The sequence below is a fragment of the Pseudorasbora parva genome, chromosome 14 (genome assembly GCF_024679245.1).
Source record: "Pseudorasbora parva isolate DD20220531a chromosome 14, ASM2467924v1, whole genome shotgun sequence".
In the NCBI taxonomy this organism is placed as follows: Eukaryota; Metazoa; Chordata; class Actinopteri; order Cypriniformes; family Gobionidae; genus Pseudorasbora; species Pseudorasbora parva.
This window is the reverse complement of record NC_090185.1, coordinates 31,507,960-31,532,305: the sequence shown is the minus strand read 5'-3', so window position 1 is coordinate 31,532,305 and position 24,346 is coordinate 31,507,960. Positions and strand designations below refer to the sequence as shown.

The window sequence follows — 24,346 nt, the reverse complement described above, 5'->3', positions numbered from 1 at the left end:
TTCCAATCACTGAGGTAAGGGCTATTGGTCTGTAATCTTTATGTTCTCTTGGACAAGAAATTTTAGGTAATGGTTTTATGCAAGCAGTTTTCCATATCACAGGCACAGTAAGTGTGTCTACTGAGGTTTGAAATACTGGTTGCCACACCGGAGCCAACTCATGTGCAAAATTCTTTAGCAGACCTGCACTACATCCATCTGGACCAACTGCTTTTTTTGTATTAATAGACAAAAACATTTTTCTAACTTCCTCAACCTCAATAACAATTCTGTCCAATAATGCTGGAATTGTATCTCTTATGTCCTCACTATTGTCATATTTATCTTCAAATCTGGTAAAAAAAAAAAAGCTGTTCAATTCATTCCCAAAGCAAAGTTCATTATCAGTTACAATTAATTTGTTTGAGGAGACCAATCCAGTCATTGATTTCATAATATCCCAAACCTTTTTAGTATTACTAGTCTTAAAGGCTTCCTCCAAACGCCTCTTATGAACTTCTTTTGTTTCCTTTAATTTAGTTTTTAACTCTCTTTCTGTTTGTTTAAGTGCCCTGCTATCCTTATTCTTAAAAGCTAATTTCCTTAAATTAATAACTTCTTTAATATCCTTGGTCACATATGACTTATTATGTGGATACACTTTAATTTCTTTAGTAGGTATGACCAGCTCCACACAGAAGTTAATATAGTCGTTTAACACTGTAGTTCTGTCATCGAGTGAGCCATTCTCAAAAATGTCCCAATTTGTCCAGTCGAAACAAGCTTTCAGTTGTTGCACACTTTCATTCGACCACAGTCTAATCACTTTCTTTTCTGGTTTGCTTTTTTTAAGTTTGGTCTTGTACACAGGAGTCATATGTACCACATTGTGGTCAGAGTTTAAAATTGGTGGCATACTCTTTGACACATAAGCATTTTTAACATTCACAAAGCTCTTATCAAGGATATTATTATGTCTTGTTTGAGTCTTTACTGTTCAAATCCCGGCAAAAAAAGTCTCCAATTTGCACTGGTTTAAATCACCTAGCACAATCACGGGTGCATCTGAATAGTGTAGCTGTAGTTCGTGAATATAATCCGCTATCAGGCTGGCTGCCTGAGATGGTTTACCGCTGGGCGGAACATATACCACGAACAACAAAATACAACCAAATTCTCTTGGCAGATAAAAAGGTCTTAAAGTCATGCCGAGAATTTCAACGTTAGAGTCACATATTTTACATTTTACTGAATACGCTCGGCACCATTTATCGTTTATATACACACAGATGCCACCTCCTTTGCTTTTACCCGAGATTTTGTCTCTATCAGCGCGAACTAATGTGAATCCAGGAACCTCAAAAAGTGAGTCAGGCATTGTAGACTGCAGCCAACTTTCTGTGAAGCAGAGCAAAGATGCTTCACGAAATTCATTACAGTACCTTGTGTGCGATCTTATCATATCCACTTTGTTACTCAGAGAACGCAGATTACTGAAGACAATAGATGGCAGCGGTGGCCGAGTAAATCTCCTTCGCAGTCGACTCCGAATTCCACCTCTTCTTCCTCTTTTCTTTCGTTTCGTTCTTATCAGCTCGCGTGGAATATTCTCTAGCAAATCTTTGAATTGGCCTGTTAACATCCCTTGAGTAGTCTTTAAGTTTAACTCCAGCAACGTCTCCCGGCTGTACGTGCGTGCAGACGGCATTGTGACGCTGCATAATGAGGTTCCACATTCAGTTGGTAATTGCATCCCCAAACATAGTCCACAGAGGCCAATTATCCCCAGAATACAGATCAAGAGTGCATTTTCCTGTGCCTTCATCTTTCCACTTTTACAGGTCCTCAACCAAACACCGGACAGTGAACATTTAAACAAAACAAACAAGTCATAAACATAGGATAGTGAAGCGCAGTGCGCCGCTGAGCAGCGCACCGGAAGATAATTACTCCACATCACAGCACATCTCATTTCTCATGCTCTGTGTGTTCTTCCGAGTTCATTCGTTTTAACGTTCTGCGAGGCCAGCATCGACGAGAACAGAAGACTGAGAAACAACTGAGATCCAGGGACAGCTCTCGGTTGCAGGAGATTTGATCCTCTCTCAGATTCTGAGAAGAAAAACAAGAAGTGTACATATGAATGTATTTGCTTTTTGACAGTTTGCAACATGAGAACCAGGTACAGCATATATGTTTATGTTTTATCTGTTTTATCTGTTTTATGTAAGCTGTCAGTAGTAGGTTAATGCAGTACAGAAGATTAATGTTTTCCTTTATTATTATTCATGACTAGTTCTGTAAATTATTAATTATATTATTTAAATTAGCTGTTGGTTAATTTGATCCCAAAAAAACTCACTTTCAACTGCAGAAAGTCAGTTTCTAATTTTAGATTAGTTCTGTGAATGTCCCATATTAGTTTGCTATTCTTATCATGTCTTTGTATTGCAGTTGTAATACACTGAACTTTTTTTCCTATTTCCTTGATTTGTGTACTGTAATGAACAATGGTTTACTATGTGAACAATTGTTTTACAACAGTGTCCTCCAATAAAATAGTAGTAGGCTGTTTCTGCAGTACTGCATTGCACCACAAACGCAGCAGTTTTACTGTTCAGCACTGAATAAGTTATTCTGCTGCAGCCAATCAATAACACTGCCATGTTCTCAGTTCTCCAGTACAGACCACCAATGAGTGTTAGACTGTAATTTAGTAAGTTTTCCCTTGAAAAAAAAATAAAAAATAAAGTAAGGGATTACTGTTAATGCAAGTTTTTGTGTATCCTTCTCACATTTGTAATACTTACTGTAGGTCAGTTAATAAGAATAATTTATGTATTTTTTTATAATATTGTCTATCTTTGAATAACTTAACTAGTCATGGCTGATATTGGATTGAGAAAGTTATTAGTAATAAGTTATTAAATACTTGTTTGGAGAGAGTAATTTCTACAGTAATCTAATTACATATGAATAATTAGTAAATAGTAAGTAATTACTTTTTTAGAGAAACTTACTTATCAATATAAAATTTCAAAGCTGACATTCATAAATAAAAACACATAAATATACAAAGAAATGTAAAAAAAAAAAAAAAAACACTGCACATTTATATGTTGTCGTAGCTTTTAATGAACACAGTGAACTTATTATAAAGAAATTAATTGGAAAGAAATCATAAACCAGCAAAAAATCAGCAAATCAGCCATCAAAATTAATATAGTAATGTGTTCAATAAACATCAATATCCTATTTACTCAAACTATGTTAAAGTAATCATCAAAAACTAGGTATCATTTGAAAGCTTCAGTTGTCAAAAATCATCCCGTTTTGCAATCGTTTTATACAAAAGATTTATAAAATTATGAACATCACATAACTGAATTTAAACAGTTTTTAAGAACAGGGAAATTGATAAATTAGGTAAAAATAATTATACATTTATTTAAAATATGATTATAGCCTATATAATATTGTAGATATCTAATTGTTCTATATTATTTGAATGCACAGCGTATCTACAACACAAGCTGTAAAAATAGGGTTCGTAATGGTCAATCTTTTGTATTCGTCTGAACAACAACGACTCGCTGAATGAAAATGCACTTTTACTCTCTGACAGTAGGACGAACTTAAGGAACAGCACAAGTAAGCTATTGCTGTTTCTCTTCTTTAACTACTCTTAAATTTATTTTAATGTAAGCACTTTTAAAGACCAATGTTTGTTTTCACATACTTTCCAGTCCTTGAACACTGTGTCTGAAATTCAAGAACTAAACTATTGCTAAACTAACAGAATACATGAAGAATGCGGTAGCTACCATGACATTAAAAAAGTAACTGTAGTTAAAAACCTGTAATACAGAGTTAAAGCATATAGAAAACACAAAAACCAACACATTCTCACCTGTTAATGTTATCCCATTTCTATGGGAATTTAAAGTCACGCTGATGACTGCAGAATCAACGTGCCTGGGGCGGTTTAATGAGACATCTACATAGGCATATCTATGGTCCTGCCAACGAGGCTGTAGAAGATTCGTTGACACTGCAGTTCGTAGCTCGAATGTTTTTTTTTTTTTTCTTTTTTTTTACATCATTTAAAGTTGTCGGAAAGCAAAAGCAGACTGAGAAACAGCTGAAGTCCAGGGACAGCTCTCGGTTGCAGAAGATTTCATCGGCAGAGTCGGAGAAGAAAAACAAGAAGTGTACATATATGAATGTATTTGCTGTTGAGAGTTTGCAACATGAAAACCAGGTATGTTTTTTATGTTTTGTGTCTTAGGTTTTATGTAAGTTATCAGTTACACTATAGATTGATGTTTTCCTTTATTATTAATTATGACTGGTTCTGTAAATTATTAATTACATTATTTAAATTAGCTGTTTTCTAAGAAGTAGTTTCCTAACTGGCTGTCTCCTGCCTACGGTCCAACACATTGGCGTAATATTTTTCCTGTAATCATGTCAGTTTTGATCAGAACAAGGCACTGTAGCTTTAATTTAGTGTGCGCAGCTTTTTTGCCCAAGCTTCAAAAGGCCTGTTTAAATTATTAAAACTAAAAGCTTATCTTAACTTTAATGTTACATTTATCATATGAACTATACTTATATACAACATTATATGCATGTTTGTTTGGGACAGAGGGGAACACGGTCACATTTGCAGCAGATATAACTTATGCTCCCCATCATAAATTAAAGCAAGAGAATGACAGGTGACAGAGGAGAACACCCAAAAAAGGGGACTGAACGGACGATATTCGTCTGTATTTGCAATACGCAAGCCTAGGTTTAGCTGAGCAAGACAAACACTGGCAGCAGTGGCGTGCACAGACCTCCACGGGGGCAGGGGCAGATTCCCCTCGGTACGATCGAAAAGGGCACTTTCATTCTCCCCTCCGAGACAAGCAAACCGAACTGTTCGGATGTTTTTTAATGTACCGTGCCACCTCTAACACTAGCATGTTCTCCAATCTCCAGTACAGACCACCAATGAGTGTTGGGTACTGTACTATAATAACTTAAAGAAAAAAGTAAAGTAAGGGATTACTTTAAAATACAAGTTATGTATTCTTCTCACATGTGTACATACACATTTGTATAAAAAACTGTATGTAGTTTTTATAGTATTGTCTATCCTTGAATAACTTAGCTAGTCAAGGCTGATACTGGATTTAGAAAGTTATTAAATACTTTTTGGGAGAGTAATTTGTACAGTAATCTAATTCTTCTTCTTTCGGCTGTTCCATTCAGGGGTCGCCACAGCGAATCATCTGCCTCCATCTACTCCTATCCTCTGTATCATCTTCTCTCAGACCGACTACCTTCATGTCCTCCTTCACTACATCCACCTCCTTTGGTCTTCCTCTTGACCTCCTGTCTGGCAGCTCTATCTTTAGCATCATTTTACCAATGTATTCACTCTCCCTCCTCTGAACATGTCCAAACCATCTCAACTTCAAACCATACTCAACCTCAAACTGCTCTCATACATATCCTCTACCACTCTAACATATTTCTCTGCCACTCCAGACATCCTCATACAATACCACAGCTCCTCTCTTGGCACTCTGTCATATGCTTTCTCTACTTTCTTTATCTACAAAGACACAATTATATATTCAATACTAATTACACTATTGAATATATAATTAGTAACTAGCAATAATTTACTTTTTTATGGTAACTTAACAATAGAATTCCAAAGCTGACATATAAATACATACATAAATATACAAAGAAATGTAAAAAAGCACAAATCCATAAATAAATAACAAAGAAATTTATTTATAGCCTACTTTTATTTCCCTATTTATGTATATTTGTATAGGCTACGGTGGCCCAGTAGTGCGCAACACATCACAATTTAAAAAGCAAACATTAAATTGATAGCCTGGATGGATGTCAGCCCCGCCCACAACATTTGAGGTCAGGCAATTCGGACTTGATCCAAATACTGGACTTGATCCATAGAGGAGTAATTATGCCCAAACAGAAACTGGTCTGACCAATCAAAATTGTCATGGCAGGCTTTAAACGTATATATAAAACGTATTTATACTCTGTGTATCCTTAAATTATTTTTACAACATACACAACATTCACTTTCATTTACACTCATCTTCTTCTACTTCTTACAGTGTGCGTGCAGTTGAGATCTGTTGTGTCGTTCATGAATGATTTGTTCAAATGTTAAATCTTAAATATGACCCGGGAACAACGAGAGAGCTCAGAGCGATCTGTTCATTTTGTGTTGACCATGCTTGTGCACTCAGCATATGGGGCTGTAAGAATGAATTACTCCCAAAGACTTAAGAGGCAAACTAATCAATCCTGTTTTCGGGCTGCACGCATTGCTTACAGGGCTGCCATGGCCGAGATCAGACACTGATGATGGAATTAATGACTCGAACCCAAAGACAGGAGAGGTGTTACGTTACTAATCTTTCAATCCAATTTCTGGGTTGGTCCATTTTCAACCCAACTTGGGTTGTTTTTAACCCAGGATTTTTTAGTCTCTATTCACAGCTTTCAAAGTGATGAAAATGTGAAAAAAGCATTGGATTCGGGCTATAGAAGAGATGAGGGATGCTGCTCCAGCAATTACATCAATGTCAGACAAAGGTCCTAAAACAAAGTAGTCATGTCTCCAGTGTTGGGAATTCCACTACTTTTAGCAGTAACGTGTTGAAACGAAGTTCAAATGGGAAGGAAGGAGGCGGGAACCGGCGAAAGTTCAAAACTCTTTTAATGCAAAAATAAATAAACAAAACGAAAGTAAAACCGCAGGCAGCCCCTCACGGACAACTGCCCGCAAATACCCACTAACACGTAAACCAAAACTCAACATAAACTCCAGGCCTGGTCCTCTCTCGTCTTCTGCAGCACTTGTTCCTCCTTTTATGCTCCCGTCACATGGCCGCAAGACGAGACCGGTGTGCCATGCAGCTGGCACTCGTCAACACTAATCACCGGCCCGCTCTCGTGGCCCCTCGCCCCGCTGCCTGTCACACCACATGCCCCCATCGCCCCTCGCAGGCCGGGGGGCACTCCTGAGACTGCGCTCTACTCCATACGATCACGGCGGCCACGGCACCTGGGGGTAAGGACAGAGAGGCGAGAGAACTGGACGCCTGGTGGACAGCTCGATCCTCCTCCGCCCCCTGGCGGCCGGCGGTGACTCCTTCTTCTGAGGGACCCGGCAGTGAGCCCCGCGCTCCCTGCTCCACCTCTATCAGGCGGACGGCAGCCGCCCCACCTCGACCCAGGGGCACGGCAGCGAGGTCTCTGTCCCACCTTCCTCGCTCCAGCACCATCGCCTCGGGCAGCCCTCGCGGTCCTCATTTATCCCTTATTTAACCTCATTTATCCACCCGACCTCCTCAGCACCGCGATCCCCCTCAGCAGCGAGGGCTCTTCGACAGCATGTCCCTCCTTTCCCCTGGATTTTGGCACCAGTGCAACGAAGTTTAAATGGGAAGGAAGGAGGCGGGAACCGGTGAACGTTCAAAACTCTTTTAATGCAAAAATAAATCAACAAAACGAAAGTAAAACCGCAGGCAGCCCCTCACGGACGACTGCCCGCAAAGACCAAGATAGAACTTTTTGGCCTTAATTCTAAGCGGTATGTGTGGAGAAAACCAGGCACTGCTCATCACCTGTCCAATACAGTCCCAACAGTGAAGCATTCACTACAACAGCAAGCATGGTTTTTCAGCTGCAGGGACATGACGACTGGTTGCAATAAAGTTTTGGCATTTGATAGCTGGAAGCTGGGCACGTCTTCTCTTAGAAAGCATGTCGAGACTTGCAGGAGCACAGCAGGGGTTGCCAGTGCGACAATTGACAGGTACTTTGCCAAAGGCTTCAAACCTCAGGAAGGGGGGACAAGGAGGAAATAACACAACTGGCTGTGCAATTTGTGTGCCAAGACGTTAGGTCATTTGAGACTGTGTGCAGCGATGGATTTTTGGAACTGGCACAGGGCTAAATAGACATTTGGGCACGAGCTGGCCTTGTGGATGCACGTCAGCTTCTGCCCGATCCAACTACTGTTTCCCGTAGGATCACTAAATATGCCGAGGATAAAAGGCAAGACATAATTCCGAAGCTGAGGGAACAATTGACCAAGAGCAACGGGGCTGTGACACTGGATTAGTGGACGGATGATTTCCGAAAAATTGGATCTCTCTGTGTGACAATACATTACAATAAAAGCAATTGGGAACTGCAGGAGCAAGTGCTCTGCACAGCTGTATGGGTCAGCAATTTACGTAAAACAGCAGACAACCCCAGGCCAGCCATCGTCCAAGCACTTCGCAAATTTGGACTGGATGAGTTCTTTCCCAAACTAGTGTATGTAACTGACAGAGGGGCAAACATTGTTGCGGCCCTCCGCACAGCCACGAGATTTTGCAGCACATATCCTGCACTGTTAAAACTTACCAGGTTTTTTATAAGTAAAATACTGGCAACACTGTTGCCAGCTAGTTACTGTAATGAATCTGTTACAGTGACTAACTGGCAACAGTGTTGCCAGTATAATGTGTCTATACAAATACAGTGACTAACTGGCCGTAAATCAGGCATTACAGTTGATAACTGGCAGCAGTGGTTTCAGTTAATTACTGTACCGCATATACATTAAAATAATTTATAATTCAGTACTCATTGTGGTACTCTTAAACTTATGAAGCATTCTGTCATGTTACTTCAATAAAAAATATAAAGTACATTTAAATCTTTACACAAATTGACTTTATTACTTAGATGTTTATCTATTGCCCAACATAAAGGAATTACAAAAAACTAATGAAAAAATAATAACAATAATAATTTGCTCCTTCATAACAATAATATCAACAAACATAATATGAAAACACACAAATATTTTCAAGACATGTCAAATCCTGCCTCCAACCAAATAAAAATTAACTTGGATGCAACACCCAAATCTACATCTCAGGCAATAATGACCCTCAGGTTATTTATGTTAACACAAATTAAATGACCTTCTTATATCCGTACAAGTAAAACATTAACAAAAATGATTTCAGTTAGTTGTATGTTTTCCGCTCAAATTCAGTGAGCCCCTACAAAAATGTACCGGTACATGTGGATTTATGTTTTGAATCTTTCTTAGATGACACAGGTTTTACGGCTATAGTTCCAGCTTTGGAAGCACACTTTGTCCCCTCAAGGATTAATCCTCACAAAAACCTGTTGAGTGAATCAGACAACAGTCATTTTCAGAAATGGAGTAATAAATCAAACAGTTCAGAAAAAATATACTACGAAACAATAAAAATAAAAATAAAAATAAAATGCACAACTGTGGCAAACTCATTTTACATTATTGCACATGTACCTTTCAATGAGTTCTAATGTGGCGCTGTGTTGGGGATTGCCCCACTGAGGCTGTGACCACACTAATACATTTTCATATGAAAACATATATTTTAAAAAAAAATGGTTACGATTAGGTTTAGAGGTTTGAGTGAGATTAGTGGCTCAAAATATAATTGTAATGCTATATTGCCCATTAAGTTGTATTGTCATTTTTAGTCTGTAAAATTGTTATGTTTGTGTTTAGGGAAGTAACATGTAACTTATCTATAAAATGGATTTAAATTTTTATATGATATAAAATATATGTTTGAATACAAAATACAATATATAATGTATTTTGAGGTAAAAACACCTTTGTTTAAATGTTGCCAATACGTTCATGTTGTACCTTTCACTATTTATCCAAATAGACAAAAAATATGTTTTGTGTCTGTAGAAGCTGCTTATTAACTTATATAAATTACTACCATAATTGAGGATTGACTTTCACTTTAGAATAGAGGGTCAAATTTCCTTTAGTACTGTATTAATGGTAGTAAGGCTTAATTATTTAACTATTAACTATTTGGTAATTCTTCATTAATTATGAATGGGTTTCTTATGTTTTCACTTTAGAATACTGTTCCAGGTTCTAAGTAACTCCTTGAGAACTATTTGGTAATTCTTCATTAATTATGAATGGGTTTGTTTTCACTTTAGAATACTGTTCCAGGTTCTAAGTAACTCCTTGAGAACTATTTGGTTATTCTTTTTTAATGACTCATAGGTTCCCTGTATTCTCATTTTCCCCTCAGTCATTGCCTTAAATACAGAAATCATTTGGTATCACATACACATAAAAGAGCCATGTTGGCAAGGCACTTAGATTGGGGATGGGGTTCCGTCCTGAACTTCTGGTTGCAGACAATACTTACATAAAAATAAAAAAAATCATCAACATCCTCATTAATGTAGTGTTAATATTGTAGCGCGAGAGCACATCAAGTTTACAAGCAACGAATCTCTGCTTACAAGCGGAATCTCAATCCATTCTCTCGCACAAAACTGGACTCACAGAAATTGCGTGTGCGCTCACATTTTGTGCACTCTGCATGTGCACTCATGAATCTGTGTACTCTTTCACTAGAATTGTTTTCTCTGATTTAATGCTGCAAGAACTGCAACATTATAGCGTGGGGACACACACAGACAGAAACATTAATTGGCACATTTGCGAGTGAATGTAAATTAATATTTACATCTAGTACACATAACAGTAGTACATTTATCTAACAACATTAGTACTAAAGAAGAAGAAAGGGCCTCGATCTGATACTGTACATCACTGTTAATTAGTAGTTACTTAATAGTTCTTCCTTGTGAAGCTGAATTAGTAGTTACTTAATAGTAGTATAAGGAGGCATAACTGAATTGAATAGTTACTTATTAACTAATTGATACTTAACACAATTAAAAAATGCTATTACATATCGATTAGTTAACACTCATTCCTTAGTAGTTAATAATAGTGCCTATGTAATAGTGAGTAATAATAGTGAGTGTTAATGAAGAATTATTCATTAGTACTGCAGTAACTCGTTATTAGTTATGCATTAAGTAAGAAACAGTATTCTAAAGTGTTAGCCAAGTTGTTTATCAGGAAGAGTTCAATTACTGATAAATGCAGTTACTCCAGGAAAAAAAAAATCTACACAAAGGGATATTACTTAGTGAGGAGTTGTGAGGAGAGGCTAAAAAAACTTGCTAAATCACGAAGTTATTTCAAACTATGCAAACCATCTAACTTTACAGTATGTATTTTTAAAACACAAATATTTGAATTGTTTACTTACTTGTGCGATTCATTTTCAGTCTGAAAACATACAAATCTACTATTGGAGTTCTCAACACAGCACGTAGCAGTAGCAAACAAACTCCAAATGGGTGACACCTGCTCGTTTAGGCTCAGACATCCAGACATCGCATGCGATCTACTTGTACAGTGTGAGTAGGTAACCTTGCTGAAATCGCATAGAAATCACACAGTGTATGCCCAGCTTTAATGCATGAATCCTTGTTTTCTGACTGAAGATGTAAACAGTTTGAAATAAACGGTGACGTATGCATCATGGTAATGTAGACCAGTAATTGACCAGTAAATGTTACAGTTATTTCCCTTCATGGGCGCTGAAAGTAATGTACTGTAGTTTATTATTAGTGCAGCAAAACCTCACCTCATATTACAGTAAAATACCTTCCAATGATGTGAAAGCTATACTGGCGTTTTTACAGTTATTTACCCAGAAATCTACAGCAAGGTTTAACAGTGTGAACACAGTATTGCACACCACACTTGGGAAACCTGCTGAGGACAATTTGTTTGGTGAAGAGGTATCTGGTGTCATTGAGTCCGCTAAGTCGCTTGTGACTTATTTTAAGCAATCACATCTCCAGAATTGTCTTCCAAACACACTGAAAGCATCCGTGAAGACGCGATGGAACTCGCTTCACACGATGCTGGACAGCCAGTACGAGGCCATCCGTGCTCTTCTGGAGGAACGTGATGAAGAACACCGTTTAAACTGGATGAGCAAGGAGACTGCATGACATTGTGAATTTTTTGGCACGATTCAAAGAAGCCACCAAAGCCCTGGAAGCATCCAAAACTCAGGCCATTCACTTGACAGCTGTGTGGACAGGTAAGATACTATACTCCTAATATATGTTTGTTTCCTCTTTTCATCTATATAACCCATATCCGGTCATAATTGTAATATGTCGTTAGCTGGACTATCAAGCTTGTATACTAACGTTATCGAGTTGTTAATGAGAACTGTTTGTGTTTTGTGATCGCGATAACTCTAATCTTGTCATAATTGTAATATGTCGTTAGTTGGACTGTCGGCTCGTGTTCTATCGAGTTGTTCATGAGAACGGTTTGTGTTTTGTGATCGCTATAACTCTAATCTTGTCATAATTGTAATATGTCATTAGCTGGAATGTCGTGCTCGTGTTCAATCGAGTTGTTCATGAGACCTGTTTGTGTTTTGTGATCACTATAACTCTAATCTTGTCATAATTGTAATATGTTGTTAGCTGGACTGTCAGCTCGTGTACTATCGAGTTGTTCATGAGAACGGTTTGTGTTTTTGTGATGGAAGGGCTGACTTTTTTATTGAATATTCGACCTGGATTAGTTACACACAGATTCTGCCGTAGTCGTTGCCTGGGTTACGTATGTGTGGGGCGGAGCTATCACAATAGGGCAGAGACCCTTTTGGGAGTAGAGGCGTGTTTGTTTTGGTGATTTGAAATATCAACAACGGTTACCAGATATCACTTACCCCATCTTTAACATTGAGAATCAATGATTAGTTGTCTCTTAATTTTTTCTAGAGCTGTATAATGAATTAAAAGATTGTAACTTGATTTTCACATTAGGCACTTTGCATTGTGTATTATTTATTACTGATGATTTACAATTTAGTACTGCTTTATTATTAACTGTTGTCAAATTAAATCAGTTTGAAGGATGAGTTGTTTTCTTTTACCTGGGTCCGGGGCCTATGCCAGGACTGCTGCTTGCTTGTGCTTGCAAGGGTAGCTGAAACGTTCTTGGTGCCTAGCGGACTAAAATGTGCTGCCTGATACAGTAATGCAACCAGATATTTGCACTAACTTCTTCTAACAACACATCAGCATGAATATGTTGTCAGTTAAGGTGGAGTGATGGTTTCAAGCGTGATCTGAAGAACATGATAGAAAGCAATTAAGCAAGAAAATTGTATTTATTTAGCACCTTTCTAAACAAGTTAATGCAATTCAAAGTGCTTGACAAATAACCAATAGATCCATAGAACCATAGAATTTCTCAAATTAATTAAATCAAATTATGAAAAATAAAACACAACAATAAAAACAAAGCAAAACACACAATATAAAATTATATAAGATTTTACAGGAAGGCCAGACTAAAAAGATACGTTTTTAATTTAGATTTAAAACTATTAATGATTTCAGCACATCTTATGTTCTCTGGAAGGTTGTTCCAGAGGTGTGGAGCATAACAGCTAAAAGCAGCATCCCCAAATGTTTTAGTTATACTATGAGGTACTTTTAGAAGAAAAGAAGCAGAAGATCTAAGAGTCCTAGTTCATATACTGTAATCATTTTTGAAAGATAGTCTGGAGCAAGTCTGAGCAATGCCTTATAAACTAATACAAGGTTTTTAAAATGTATATTGAAACTAACAGGTAACCAGTGCAATGACCTTAATACTGGAGTAATATGAGTAAAAAATGATCTTTTTGGGGGCAGTGAACGCAGCAGTGTTTTGGAATAATTGTAATTGGTGAATTGTGTTCTTTGGTAGACCCGTAAGAAGGGCTTTACAGTTGTCAAGTCTGCTAGTTATGAATGCATGCATTCATTTTTCAGTGTTTCTCAAAGAGAAAGACTTTCATGTTTTTCACATCTTCATTTAACCCCTTTGTGCTATTGATTTAGGATGTACACTGAACTGTTTACTCCAACCGGTTAGTTTGTAACTTTATTATATAGGGCACAGCTTCACGCTGTCACGTCATGTCGTTGTCTCCTGTGTTTTTCCCCTGTACTTCCTGGTTTTCTGTTTTGTCACATGCTCCCTTGTTCTGAGTTTCCCGCTACTGTTCAGTCCCCTCGTTAGCTTTAGTTATGTCAGCTGTGTCTAGTCATCTGTTTCACCTGTTCCCCTCGTTTGTCTAGTCATCAACAAACTAGTGTTGTCTAGTGTGTATTTAGTTCCCTCGTGTTCAGTCCTTCCTTGTCCAGTCTCCGTTATACATACGTTGTTGTTGTTGTTCTTCATGTTTTGAGAGTGTTCTATGTTTCTGGTGAAGTCAAGTATATCTTCAATAAAGAGTCTTTGAGTTTGGAAGTCTTGGTATCTCCTTCCTTGGGACAACAACCCGTAACAGAAGACCGGACCCAAACAACCAGACTTCCAGTACGAAGGGTGTATTCCTGATGCCCACTTCTCCTGCGTCCCCAGCCGTGGACCCTGCAGCGGAGAGGTGCCTGTGGGGACTCAAGCAGTGCGGGCGGCTGCTGGAGAGGTATGTGGAGGAATTCACTGAGCTCGTACATCTGGTGAACTGGCCAGATGCCCCGCTTAACGCGGTGTTTATGATGGGTCTGGACGAGGAAACAATCCGGTTCCGAGAAGCCCCTTGTTCCTATTCCCTGGTCGAAACTATCAATTTGATCCTGTTCTTAAATGGTTCCGAATTCGAGATAGAGGAGAATGAGTGTCTTCCTCATCCAGACCCCTCGGTAGCACTCGCAGCCTGGCCAGTTCGCCACCCGCCGGGTTCCTCCACCTACCCCTCCAGGGGACCCTCCGCCGACGAAGTAATTTGTCAAGCGGTCAAGGAGGCCACGGAGGGCCCGCAGAAGGGCCGCGCCGCCCATCCAGAGGACTGCCACCACCCATGAGCCAGAGAAGGGCTGGCTCATTGACTTAGGGACTGAACCCGCCCCAGCGCTCCGAGAGTCCGCCCCAGCGCTCCCAGAGTCCGCCCCAGCGCTCCCAGAGTCCGCCCCAGCGCTCCCAGAGTCCGCCCCAAGTGCTTCCAGAGTCGGCTCCGACCCTCCACGAGCCCACAACGCCAGTCGAGCAGTCGAGCAGTCGAGCAGAGAATATATTTCTGGGCTGAAACCGCTCCGCTCCCTCCAGAGTCTGCTCCGCTGCTCCCAGAGCCACACCCAGGCTGCCCAGAGCCCGCTCCGCTGCCTCATGAACCCGCTCCGCTCCCTCCAGAGTCCGCTTCGCTGCTCCCAGAGCCACATCCAGGCTGCCCAGAGCCCGCTCCGCCGCATCCAGAGCCCGCTCTGCCGCCTCATGAACCCGCTCCGCCGCCTCAAGAGCCCGGTCCGATGCCTCCAGAGCCGCCTCCCGGCTACCCAGAGCAGCCTCCAGAGCCGCCTCCCGGCTACCCAGAGCAGCCTCCAGAGCCGCCTCCTGGCTACCCAGAGCAGCCTCCAGAGCCGCCTCCTGGCTCCCACGAATGCCCCACTCAAGCCACTCACGAGCCCCCCGGCCAAGCCCCTAAATTTGAAAAACATTTTTTTTTGGGGGGGCTATATACCCGGGGGTGGGGAACGAGTGGGTGGGGGTTCTGAGCAGCCCAAGACCCCAGGCCGGGCCCTGACACTCATCTGCCTGGGCATCCTGTTGTTGCCATGGCCATCCAAGGCTCAGGTCCCGCCATGGCCGCCCCAAGCTCCTGTCCCGCCATGGTCACCCCAGGCTCCTGTCCCGCCATACACACGCAGGGTTAGTTGTAACACATGGTTTAATACTTTCCTCACATGCCAGCATGACGAAACTTTGTGTATTTACTAGTTGCCATATCAACATCATTTAGAGAAAAAATTGCCCCAAAATTAAAATTTCTTACTTAAGTTTACTTTTCATCAGTTTTTTTTTTTCTTTTAGTTTATTTAAAATAATACAAACATGATAATATTGTAATCTTATATCTGTTATTTAACAGTTGAGATCGTTCTTTAATGCTGATCTAACAGCAGAGTTGGTGGGGCATGTTATAACACTGCGTTATTATATTAGAACTACGCTATTCTATTCTATACTTTTACTTTTAACAGTGCTGTATATCTGTATTTAGCTACGTGTTTGTTGTCAAATTAAAAAACGGTATATTTTTAATTATTAAAAAATTGCATTATTTTATTCAAAGCGGTGATGAATTGAGAAATCAACATTCCCTTGAGTCTTTGATATATAAAAGTTAATTGTGAAAAATATCCTGTAAGTTTCGAAGCTGAAAACTTCCTTGTTAGTCAAAGAAAAGCTTTTAATGACACCAGGCCCAGAAAACAAGAGCTCTCAAATCAATGACGGAATAGAATGGGACTCTTCTGAAATTTATGGGCCATACATACTGGGCCACCGTAGTATGTTAATGAGGGGGCTAAAGCTTTGAGGCCACACAAAACTACACAAAACTGTTTTTGGTGACACCTTGTGGTGTGACCAAACTAAACCCAAGCCTTTGCAAAAAGTCGCACAGGGAATGAATGTCTTACAGATAGGTACAAAATCTTATATCAAGGTTTAAGGTGATCATTTAATATCACCTTCACTGTATGTTTTTAAGATTACCACACATATTCTTTATTCCAAACATGGCTGTAAAACAATGTCTGGTCTGGATTTTTAAAATTTCTTGGCACACATGAACAGGAACAGCATGTTCTACAAGCATGCTGATTTATGCTCTTGAAATACAACTGCAAATACAGTTTACATGCGCACTTCCTAATTTTGCATGCTCAACATGTAAATTTTCAAATGCTTAAAACACAACGCTACAGCTAGTGAGACACGCATCTCACACCACGCAGTATATATGATAAATCCTATAATATGATTCCATCATTTTATTATATATATATTATATATATATACAAAATGTTATATTTGAAACATTAATCTCATAACGATTTTTATTTTAGGCTACAGGAAACAGCCATTTAGTGCCTTATTATTATATCCAAATTTATTGATTAATATTACGAACTTGATATATGCATAAGCATATAATACATATAATGCATTTTTATATTAAATATGATTAATAGTGGATGATTTCACATGCTTCCATGAAGACGCATTTTCTGTTCATGTGTGCCAAGACATTTTAGAAATCCCGACCCAATGTTGTTTTACGGCCATGTTCAAAATAAAGAGTATAATAAAGAGTATGGTAATCCTGCATACATACAGTTAAGGTGAAATTAAATGGCTTAAACTGTAATATAAGATTTTGGATATATTGCCCATCTCTATATTGCCAGTCACCTGTGCGACTTCTTTCAAAGGCTTGCGTTTAGTTTGATCACACCACAAGGTGTCACTGTAGCCTCAAAGCTTCAGCACTGCCACTCTGAGCTTGATTGCTATGCCTGAGGTAAAACACACCCCCCTCATTGGCATGCAGACAAATAAATGTAGATATAAATCAATGTGAAATAAATCAATGTAGAAATAATCAATATACACAAATAGGGAAATAAAAGTATAAATACTATTATATATTTTTTTTTTGTATTTTTACATTTCGTTGTATTTATGTATTTGTTTATTTATAATTTAGTCAGCTTTGGAATTCCATAGCCACCAATACCTGTTTTATTGTGGTGCAAATAGCCAAGCTGTGTGGCCAGTAGGGGTGTAACAATATATCATTAAACGATATATTGCAATATAAAATGTGACAATGAAAATGTTTCATTGATGCATGTAAACAATATGATTTTAGTCGTTTTATATTATTTATAAGGCTCAACTTGCTGTAGTAGGCCAATTTATAAGGTAAAATTTACCCAAACACAAATTAACAAATGTAGGCTACCACAAATGTAAATCCTGTCATCATGTAGCTACTCACCATCATGTCGTTTTTCCTTTAACTTTCAAACACAAAGGAAAATATTCTTAATGAAACCGAGGAATTTCTGTTCCTCCATTTTTAAAGTCCATTCCTCTCAAACTTAAAAGATACAAAACATGTCATAAAGGCATTGTAAACAATAACTAATCGAGTGGTCTAATCCAAATCTTCTGAAGAGACACAATGGCTTTATATGATGAATTTAACACGGCACGCATACTATAATACGTTCAAATGATTGTGCGACGCTCGAAAACAACATGAGAGGGCAGTGGAATTAAAATTCTTGGATGAGCTAAACATTTGAAGTTTGAGAGTGGTCATTTTGATGAACTTTCTTGCGATAAGAGCTATGACGGATTTCATTGATCATCTGAAATGTACGCGCTGTTGGAACGGCACTCTTCAAAGTGAACGCAAACTACATTTAAAGTAACAGTCCTTAGTGAAAGCGCAAACATGTTAAATCACCAATGGCCTGTTGCACAAAGCTTTGAGAAAAGTTTTTTCGGGGTCCACCAAGAAGTAACTGACACTACACAGCTAAAGCCTAGTTCAGACTGCACGGTTTTCAAACTCGTCGGGTCACTGCTCTATTCACACTGCATGACTATCTGGGGTAACATTCAGTCACTGCTGTGTTCACACTGACTGAACAAGAGGAAGGATCACCGACAACTCTCTCTCTCTCCGGTGCGCAAACTACGTTTCCCAACTACACGTGCGATGTGACGAGTAAACAATGCGAGGTCACACGTGCGTCAGACTTGAGTTCTCGCGCGAGACTTTGAATTGTTATTTAAAATGATAAACTGCACAAAGTTTGCTTCAAATTGTATGTGTGCTGATTTTTGGAGAAAAAGAAAAAATATTATGGCGGAGGAAATTGTTGGAGAGACAGAGGGAGCTAGGATTGTGTTCTGCAATGAGAGTTTGAGGTAAATAAACTATTTTGTAATGCGCTGCTGCTGCGGCTGGATGTGCAAATGTTTGGCCTTTGTTTCTGTTTTATAGAATTGTAAATATATCTATTAAAATACTTATATTCTGCTCTAAAACTCCTCCCTGAACCTCCCGCTGCCCTGTATCTCACTCTTTCATTGGCTGTCGGTTATCGCCGATGTAATTTTTAGTCAGAACGCTGTTCACACAGCAGGAGTTTCAATCGCCGACAGCTCCAGATATTTAGCATGCCAAATATCTCACCAGCGTCGGCGACTCGTCTGCGATTCTCTTTGATTGCGTCTTTGATTATTCACACTGCGTGATTGTCACTCGCGTGCACGAGCACCGATTTGCCTATGATCTCGGGCTTTTGTCGGCGATTTCACAAAACCTGTCGGCGACTCAAAATCGGGGCAAAAATTGGGCAGTGTGAACTAGGCTTAACCTGCTCTGGAGCCAGTTTTATTCTGGGTTTGAGATCGCAAACCCAAACTGGACCAATCAGCTGCAAGTAAAGATCCAATAAAGCCACACCCACTGTATGTCTCCAAATTAAAGCAGTTTATTATGAAAAAACTTTAGAAATAAAATTGTGCATCTTTTAGTGCTAATTATTTATTATATTTATATTATATACATTCTAATCACTTTGAATTCATATAATATGTTCATATAAATATTATTTTAATTGAAAAGTAGCAAAATAGTAATATAAATATAAAACATGCATTCATAATTCTTTTAAAGGGGGGGTGAAACACTCAGTTTCAGTCAATCTCATGTCAATCTTGAGTACCTATAGAGTAGTATTGCATCCTTCATATCTCCGAAAAGTCTTTAGTTTTATCATATTTATAAAAGAAATATGGGCTGTACCGAGTCTTTCCGGAAAAAACCGAGCGCCTGGAGGCGTATCGTGTGGGCGGAGCTAAAGAATGACAAGAGCGCAAAGCGATGACGTCCTCAAGCGTGGAGAAACCCATCTATCTCAGCCAAGCCTGCAGTCTCCCTCTCATTTACTGAAGCTTTCGCGCCTCGATCGCCCCCAGGTGACCGGTCCCAGTATAGCCGCCCCTCTGTGATTTCTAATGGACGCGAGGCAAACTAAATAATAAAATTACGCTTCAAAATTTTTCCCCCAATGTTAGTTTATGTCACTGAAGGCAGTTATCATCACGATGATTTCATTTCAGGTGTTCGTTTTAAAAATAAGTTTAGTTTGAGTTAGTTATCTGACGCTTTAAAAACGGGGGGTGTGACGTCATGATTGACAGCTGAGACTGACGGCTTCTCTGAGTGAAGTTGTCACTGAGGCACTAACGGACTTTTTTCGAAATTTTTGGGAGCAGATTAGAGCTTTAGCTTTAATTTCTACATTTCCATAACTGTTTATTTCACACCAACATAATTAATTGTTCTGCATCTGCGAGAGTGTGGGCGGGCTTTTGATATCGCGACTGTACTTCCTGCTCTACTTCCTGCGCTCTACTGCGCAACTCCGGTCCCGAAATCGCTACTGCGCAGACTCGGTCCCAAGATGTCCGCGTCGTGCAAGGCTGCCTGAAAGCTTCAAATATGGCAAGCGGAAACGGATGATGTCGATTCGTCCATATTTTTTTACGGTCTATGATCTCAGCTAATACAGATAATGATCCACAATCAAATCTGAGGCTGAAATAAATTGAACAGGAGAAACAGCAACAGCAGGACGTCCGTCTCTGTGGTATGTACTGTATTTAGGGGCCTTTGTGTGCAGTTTATGAGGACATGATTCGGTTTATGGACTATTGTATGTGACTAGACCTTAGAGGTAGCAAGCAAAACGGTTTTGCACGTCAGAGTCAGACTAGTGTAACGTTATACAGAACAACAATGGAGTAACCGTTAGCGCATTTGAATGACGAAGCACGCGATCGTATCGTTTACTGATGTTTACTCATGCGACGGTAGCCAATAGCAGAGACATTTGAAGTTGATTCACTCACCGGCATCTTCCAAAGCAGGACCGCTCTGTCAAAAACACACTTCTTTGGTATGATTTGGTGAAGTCCTGTGACAGCAGTGACCGTGGAAATCCACTTTGCGACGCGACTGAAGCGATGCCTTGAAGCTTCCCGTCATTTCTGCGTTCAAATCGGTTCAAATGCAGCGCTGCCTTCCCGGAATGTTGTGCTAAAGCGTTGAAGTCGCTCGACGTCACCCATAGGAATTAAGTGGAGCGCGGCGCGACATGTTCACGGACGACTGGATCTGCACCTGAGCGAGTGTTTATGGGCGTGCATTTCCTCTCTCTCCCTCTAGTCACGCGCGTGCGCACCCTTCCGGGAGAAGAGCCCGTACAGCCCATACAAGGACCTTCCGCTCTATTTAACGTCAAGTAGACCCATACTCGAAAAAAACTCGCCGAAACTTGTGAGAAACCGGAAGGAGTATTTTTAACACAGAAATACTCCATCAAACGTCCAACATTAGTTTTTGAAACTTTGTCTATGTTTAGGATGGGAATCCAAGTCTTTAACAGTGTAAAAAGCTCAGTATGCATGAAACAGCATTTCACCCCCCCTTTAAACAACGTGTATTCAGTCAGATATTCTTTCAGCTGCCTTCTTAAACTCTCTCATTAAATGTGTTTACAAAGCAGGAATAAACACTGATGCTGCATCAGTGTTTATTCCTGCTTTGTAAACACATTTAATTTCATGATCATTTTCAAAACGATCTCTCAATCTTCAGAAGAGAAGTGAATCAAACGGACGCTGTGATTGGCTGTTTGCAGCACGTGTCACACTTTCAGGTGCATGCGCTTGAGAGTTGATCGCTAACTCTGTATTAAACCTGAGTTGACAGAGAAAGTTTATACTGAGCTTTGAGAAACGGTTGAACTTGATCTAAACCAGGTTGGATTTATCTGGATTTGTCAACCCTAAACCTACTCTGAAACTCAAAGTTTGTTCAACTAGCCTCATGCAACAGATCACATTTAGTTTTAGGTAATAGCGAGCATGAGCAATGCTGCCTGCATTGAAAGCACGAGTAATGCGTGAGGGGAAAAAAAAGTGACATTATTACATAATAATCTTATTACATAGAATCATAAAATTACTATACACAATACTGAATATAACGTATAATAATGCAATGGGGGAATATTTGTGGGTCCTGATAATAAAACACAAAAAATAATATAATAATAAAAAAGTACAAAATTTAAATAAATAAAAATCTTTATTTTGGCTTAAAGCTACACTGTGTAACTTTTTTAGTTTATTCTTAGCTAAAATCACTTAGTTCTTGAAAAAATATATGTGCTCATTAATGTATATTTACTTCTTTCAAGTAATAATGCATTCTCGTAATTTTATAATATACCATTGAAAATACATACGTGTTAAGGGTTCGGATGGCGGTCGCCATGTTGCTCCTCCATCTTGAAAGTACATTTGCCAAAGAGGGACATACCCGTAAATTCAAGCTTCGCTTTTCGTGTTTTTACACTCGATGGCACCGTGTCGAATGTGAAGAGGGGGATTGCTTGAGGCTGCTATATGATGACGGAGAATCACTCTTAAGCCCCTTTCACACTGCACGTCGGACCCGCAATATTCCCGGAACATTGCCGGGTCGCCTTCTGTGTGAAAGCAACCACGTCCCGGAATTGATTACCGAATTCGACCCGGGTCGGGGACCTAGTAACATTGCGGAATATGTATCAGAGTCGCCAAGGAAGCGGAAAAGAGAATTAAGACGGCAACGCGACAGGCAAATCAACAAGACAAAAGTAAATATTGGAGTGGCCTTTCCAAGATAAAGAGCTCATGAGGAGCAACGATTTTAAAAAGAACGCCGACATTGCCTGCTTTCTTCTCGACAGGTAATATTAATTCAGCCTATTTGTGTATATTGGAAGTTTTATTGTTGCTTGGCTAATTATATCATGGTGTGCTGTGCATAACACAAGAACGACGTCTAGGATAGTTTTCCTCGCGTCAATGATGAAAAAGTATTGTTTACCTTATAACATAAATCCGTGTTCTATGACGGATAACATGAGATTAATATTTTAATTGCATTATAATTTGTTTGCCTTACGCTAGTGATGTCGTACAATATACAGAATAACAATAGCACTGATAAAAGTTACTTTACTAAGAGCTTGCATTCATCTGGGAACCTGATAGCTGATGTTAGCAATGAACTGGTTATTATTCAGTTCTATTATTCATTTTACATAGATTAATTTGATCATAGATCATTTGGTAAATTAAATAACTGCAAATTATAATAGTTTTCAAAAATTACCTCATCACTTGAGTTGAAGCAACACTCACCGAAGAGGTCGAACTGGAAGCCGTGACTAAATCGGCCACCGTAGTAGTTGAAACGAAATCGAAATTGAGAGGAGCAGAAACTATTATTCACTGGATGGTCATATACCTTTTCACCACTAGATGGGGGAAAATATCACACAGTGTAGCTTTAAAATATCGGGATACATACCGTATATGGAGTTCAGTATCGATATATATATTGAATCGTTACATGAGTGTATCGTTCATAGACTGTAAAAAATATGGACTTAGAGTCCGTGACGTCACCCATAGGATTCCGATAAGCCGTTCTGAAGCTTAAAGTAGGGGCGAGCTGGGCGTTGCCATCTTGTGAGCGAGTCATCGCGTGTCACTCCCGGATAACAGAAAATGGGCAAAAAGGCGGGATGCGCGGGGAGCTGAGGTGACGCAATGACTATAGACGGCAGATAAATGGCTATCCACTTGTAACCACGCCCTTAATTATGCAGAACTTTAAGGCTTTATATAACGTAAACGAATGAGTTATAAAAAAATTCACCTCACAGTTGTTATGAAGATCAAAATTAGCCTTATAGGCCAAAACAACAATTTGTCCCAGGCTGTAAACATGATTTTTTTCTGCTGTAAAGTTGAGAATTTGAACATGGGGCTCAATGATATTCTGCTCCTTTCTGGAGCCTGCCTCTAGTGGCCAGTTAAGGAATTACAGTTTACATTACTTCCCTATTGGCTTCAAGAGAGATTGCGGGAGGTAGCCGCTTGGTATCGTTACACACCTAGTGGCCAGTGATGTGTATCCCTGATGCAAATAGTAATCAATTATGTAATGTTATGTATTTTTTTGGTGTCATGGCTGTAAATATATAAATACTGTGTGTTGTTTTTTTTTAAAGCTTCTGTATTTCTGTGTTTGCAGTATTGATAAACAAAGGTGCGTGTAGCAGGAACCACATTTTCTGTCATTTTCACTGACTAATTCTGACTATTTTATATATTGCATCAATTTAATGCAAAAAATGTATTAACGTTGTTGTTGTTTTTATCAGTATTTGTTTTTATCTCCTTTTCAGTGTTTCTGCAGGCGAATGTTGAGGGGAATATTGGAGGCTTTGCTGTCTTGCCTTGTTCTTCCATTGACAATGGCCCTAACACCGAAAATATAACTGTTTATTGGAGACATAATAGCAGTCAAATTGTTTATGACATTATTGCTGGTAAAGGTTCAGTAGAGAACCAGAATCTAGCATACAAGAACAGAGTTGAAACCTTCCCTAAGGAGTATATTAACGGAAACTATTCAATCAAACTCAACAAACTTCAATC

General features: G+C 39.3%; 1 long non-coding RNA gene across 1 annotated transcript; it reads left to right on the top strand.

Annotated features, from left to right (window-relative positions):
• Positions 1-1,169: 1,169 nt before the first annotated feature.
• On the top strand, positions 1,170-24,339 carry LOC137039596 (uncharacterized). The gene is made up of 4 exons (XR_010897714.1): positions 1,170-2,161; positions 4,089-4,240; positions 23,917-23,954; positions 24,094-24,339. It is a non-coding gene; the product is annotated as an uncharacterized lncRNA (long non-coding RNA).
• Positions 24,340-24,346: the final 7 nt, after the last annotated feature.